Source organism: Arachis hypogaea, chromosome 14 (genome assembly GCF_003086295.3).
Source record: "Arachis hypogaea cultivar Tifrunner chromosome 14, arahy.Tifrunner.gnm2.J5K5, whole genome shotgun sequence".
Lineage (NCBI taxonomy): Eukaryota > Viridiplantae > Streptophyta > Magnoliopsida > Fabales > Fabaceae > Arachis > Arachis hypogaea.
The window spans coordinates 79,259,884-79,265,678 of record NC_092049.1 but is presented as its reverse complement, the minus strand read 5'-3'; positions in this window follow the sequence as shown (position 1 = coordinate 79,265,678).

Sequence of the window (5,795 nt, the reverse complement as noted above, 5' to 3'; positions counted from 1 at the left end):
TAATTAACCTCAATCCCTAAGTCCTAAGTCAACACTAAGGGGGTCTGGTGCACGAAATCGTAATCGTTCATTCCTTGGTAACGGCGCTAAAAACTTAATACGCACGTTCATAATCTTAGTTCTTCTTCACAACTTCGCACAACTAACCAGCAAGTGCACTGGGTTGTCCAAGTAATAAACCTTACGTGAGTAAGGGTCGATCCCACGGAGATTGTCGGCTTGAAGCAAGCTATGGTCACCTTGTAAATCTCAGTCAGGCGATTCAAATGGTTATAGAGTTTTAATAATTAAAATATAATTAAAATATAAAATAGGATAGAAATACTTATGTAATTCACTGGTGAGAATTTCAAATAAGCGTATAGAGATGCTTTTGTTCCTCCTGAACCTCTGCTTTCCTGCTGTCTTCATCCAATCCTTCATACTCCTTTCCATGGCAAGCTTTATGTAGGGCATCACCGTTGTCAATGGCTACTTCCGTCCTCTCAGTGAAAATGGTCCAAGATGCGCTATCACCGCACGGCTAATCATCGGTCAGTTCTCGATCATACTGGAATAGGATTCAGTAATCCTTTTGGGTCTGTCACTACGCCCAGCACTCGCGTGTTTGAAGCTCGTCACAGCCATCCCTTCCTAGATCCTACTCGGAATACCACAAAGAAGGTTTATACTTTCCGGATCTCAAGAATGGCCGCCAATAATTCTAGCCTATACCACGAAGACTCTGATCGTAGATCAGGAGGCTAAGAAATACACATTCAAGCTTGTTTACATGTAGAACGGAAGTGTTTGTCAGGCACGCGTTCATAAGTGAGAATGATGATGAGCGTCACATTATCATCACATTCAACATGTTCTTGTGTGCGAATGAATATCTTAGAGAAGAAATAGGCTAGAATTGAATAGAAAAATAATAGTACTTTGCATTAATTCATGAGGAACATCAGAGCTCCACACCTTAATGTATGGTGTGTAGAAACTCTACCATTGAAAATACATAAGTGATGAAGGTCCAGGCATGGCCAAAAGGCCAGCCTCCCCAAAATGGCATATGAATTCGAAAATTGGGAAAAAAGACCCCTAGTACAATAGTAAAGAGTTCTATTTATGCTAAACTAGTTACTAGGGTTACAGAAATAGGTAAACGATGCAGAAATCCACTTCCTGGCCCACTTGGTGTGTGCTTGGGCTGAGCATTGAAGCTTTCACGTGTAGAGGTCTTCCTTGGAGTTGAACGCCAGTTTGTAACCTGTTTCTGGCGTTTAACTCTGCTTTGCAACCTGTTTCTGGCGTTTAACTCCAGAATAGGGCTAAGAGCTGGCGTTGAACGCCAGTTTGTGTCGTCAAAACTCGGGTAAAGTATGGACTATTATATATTGCTGGAAATCCCTGGATGTCTACTTTCCAACACAATTGAGAGCATGCCATTTGGACTCCTGTAGCTCAAGAAAACCCACTTTGAGTGCAGGGAGGTCAGAATCCAACAGCGTCTGCAGTCCTTCTTCAACCTATGAATCTGATTTTTGCTCAAATCCCTCAATTTCAGCCAGAAAATACCTAAAATCATAGAAAAACACACAAACTCATAGTAAAGTCCAGAAATGTAAATTTTATTTAAAAACTAACTAAATCATACTAAAAACTAACTAAATCATACTAAAAACTATGTAAAAACAATTCCACCACTCAAGTTCACCCAAACACCCAAATTCCCAACCAAGAGTGGAAGAAACTAAGTAAAAACCGAACCAAACATTTTGTCAAACACTTGGTGGGTGTGAAAACAAAGCATGGTAAAATGACAAGAAATAATAAATGCTACAACTACCAAGCAAGGAAAGTAAAGATAGCAACTCAATAAAGCAATAAATGACAAGAAAACATAAATTGCATTAAATGTAAATTAAAGTAACAAGAGTGTGCATGAACATAGAAATAACCAAAATAAGAAATTTACAAGATAACATAAGGGAATTAAGACAATAAAACAAAGAAAGGTAGAAGAAACTAGAATAAAACAAGAATTAAAAAGGAAAATTACAAAGAAAGTAAACTAAGAACCCTAATTTCTAGAGAGAAGGGGGAGCCTCTCTCTCTAGAAAATGAACTACATTATGCTAAACTAAACCCTAATTGCTCCCCCCTTCACATGGAGTGACGCCTTGTCTAATATAGGAAGAATCAGCTTTAGAAGGCCCAAAAATTGGGCTCTGGAGGCCCAGAAATCGCTCCCAGCGATTTCCATTAAGTGAGTCACGCTGGGACGTGTGCAGACGCACAAGTGTGTGCATCTGCACACATGCTGATTTTCCTGTTGTGCGGACGCACAGGTGGTCATGCATACGCACACATAGTTTTGTGGCTTTTGTGCATACGCACACTAGGTTGTGCGCACGCACACTCCAATGTGTGCTTCTCTTTTGGTTTTTTTCTTCATGCTTTCCCCCTTTGTACATGCTTCCTTCCACTTTTGCCTTGCCAAACTTGCCTTTAGGACATAAAATCACTCATCAAACATGTCATGGCATCGAGTGGCATAAAAGTGGGATTAAAATAACTAATTTAAGCACAAAAATGCATGTTTTCACATTTAGGCACGATCTAGAGGGAAAACACAAAAGCATGCTATTTGGATGAATAAATGTGGGTTTATATGATAAGATCCACTCAAATTAAAGCAAAATATATCGTCAAATATGGATTCATCAATCTCCCACACTTAAACAATAGCATGTCCTCATGCTAATCACAATCAAAGGAGAAGGAAAAAGGGAAAAAATAATTTATTCAAAACAACTAACTACATGCATGCAGCCACACTAAATGCTATCTATATATATATGTACACTATGGTTCCTATTTAGTTTGGCACAAAACAAATAAGAGATTCTAATTAATCCAAGACAAGCCTTAGGACCAAGGCAAGGAATTAATGCACTATGATCAATTCCCAAAGAATTGAATTGAGATTTTCAAAACTAACTAACAAACAACTTGCAAGAAGATACAATATAAGGCACAAGAACATAGAATTGAGCGACCAAACCCCTCACCGGATGTGTATTCACTCAATGTTTAGGGCTTAATCACTCAATTCTCCTTTAGTCATGTTTCTCAAGGATTTGCAAGTCATCTAACAATCAACAATTATTTAGTGCATGCATACAAATATCATGAGGACTTCCATGGTTGTAATGGGGCTAGGGTCAAGGTAGGATGCATATGGTCAAGTGAACTAGAATTTGAATCTTTGATTAACCTAAGCTTCCCACCTAACCTATGACAACCTATACAATTTCAAAACTAACCTAACTACCCATTCTTCACTTTTTCACACACTCATGTATTCTCTTTTTGATCATCACACATATGCATTGATTCTTATTGACTTCACTTTGGGGCTTTTTGTCCTCTTTGTATTACTTTTCTTTTTTCTTTTCTTTTCTATTTTTTTTTTATTTTTCTCATCATTTTTTTCTTTTTTTTTCAAACTAAAATATATACAAGAACATCAATGCATATGGTTTAACATAGTTCATACATGAGTATGTACCGAATTCCTAGTATTTTGGCAGAAACATAAAAACACCTTTTTATCCCAACCAATGTTCCCAAACTTTCCAAACTTAAATGATACACACACTCACTAGACTAAGCTAATCAAAGATCCAAACAAGGGGCATTTATTATTTTTCACTTAAGGCTTATGATGTGCTAAAATTAAGAACAAACGGGTTTAGCATAGGCTCAAAGTTGGTTAATAATGGAAGATGAAGGGTAGGCTATTTGGGTAAGTGAGCTATTTGAAACAATGGCCTCAATCATATACATGCATTCATACACAAAATAATGGACATATAGAATCAAGCAAATCAAAGATTACAATCATGAAAGGAGTTTATCACACAAGAACAAACTTTATGGTTGAAGATGTGCAACCATACAATTAAGGCTCAAATCTCACAAGGTATGTTGTTCTAGCTCTTTCCTATGTTCTATGAAAAATACTTCAAGCAAGTTTGAAAAAAAAACAATTTCTCAATTCAATTAATGGCATGCCCTAAAAGGGGTTTCATGAAAATTTTTTGTTGTTTTTACCAAAATTATTCAATCTAACATGTAACATGCAAATATTTACTACCTTAATACTATAAGCATTAAAGAAATATTTACAAACAAACCAAACAAAGTGCAATTAAACAAAAATTGCAAAAATTGGAGAAAAAGAACAAAAAAGAACATTGCAAAGTGTCTAAGAAGAGAAATTTTACCCCCTTGAAGTTGGCGATTCTCCCCTACACTTAAATACTGCACGGTCCTCTGTGCATGCACGTGATCCAAGGGATGAGAGACTGTGAGGCTCCACCTTCAGTTGGTGGGCTCCGGAGGCTCCGATTGGCTTTGTAAACAGGTAAATAATAATTGAGGAAAAGTAAGTTGTGTCGTATGATAGAAGATAATGTGTAGTATTTTCAGTGTGCACGATTTAGAACACCCATATCGGTGAGGTAAAATCAACAACCACCTATTCAAAAGAAATAGCACATGTTCCTCAATGAAGTAGCCAAGGTTGCAAGTAAAGAATAAGTAAAATTATGGCAGAAGCAAACCTAGGTGACCACAAAAGTGAATTGAGTATTTGATATTGGTTATTGAAATTGTGCACGTGAAAGCGCAAGATTGATATAAAATAGCGCAATAAACAACAACCAATCCCATAATGAACAAAAGCTCCTTATACATCATGAAACATAATGAAAAAGTCACATGGAAAGGTACTTGGTACAAAAAGTGATAAACTTGATAAAAATAAAGTTAAGTCACTCAAACAAATGCAAGGCATTAACAAGGAGCAAGTAGTGGACATGTGATGATTTTGATATGAAAATCATGATGAATAAGTAATTTCAACCCAATTCACTTAATTCAAGGCACTTATATAAGTTGTCCTAGTGGTATGATCAAAACATTAGTATTCAAACCCACTAGGAACTAGTAAATCAAAGTAAAGTATAAGTGCATTGGTGGAAACTTCAAGCAACAAGCAACCCATAAATAAAAAAAATTTGAACACTTGCAATGCAACAAACAAACAGATAATTAAGCAAACTTAAGCTAAATAACCAAAATTAAATAAAGAAACCAAGAATTAAGCAAGCAACTAAATATAACAAAGAAGATTAAAACAAGAAAATTAAAAAGATAAAGAATATAAAGAAAGGGATAGGTAACAGTGGCGCTTGTGTTAGCCACTGCGAGGCTCACGGCGATGGAACTTCGCCGGAGAAGAAAAGAAAGAAAGAAAGAAAGAAATAGAAAAAAGAGAAAAGACCTGTGCGGACGCTCAAGGTCATGTGTGGACGAACAGGAGGAAGAGAGGGGGTATACGCGCGCGCTGCAGCGTGCGAGCGCTGCGAACAGAAGATGCATCGCAGCCTGTGCGGACGCACGACGTTGCGTGCGATTGCACAACAGGGAAAAGGGGCTGGGTGCACGCACACAGTCTGTGAGTGCGCTGCGACCAGTGGGTCTCCAAGTTCTGTTCGTTTTTGGGTTTAGTTTTTGAACAGATTTTGTGGTATTGCTTGTTTAGGTGATTTCTAGTAGCGGGTAATTGATGGATTTTACCCTTGTGTTTAGTTGTTTTATGTATCCTAGGTTTTGATTTTGGTGATATATGTGTTGTTAGTTTGAGCTTTGGTGTTTGTTGGAGTTGGTTGAGGCTTTGGATCAAGTTTGGTGGTTTTGTTTTGATGTTTGGAGAGTTTGGGAATCGACCAAGGTATGGTTTCGGT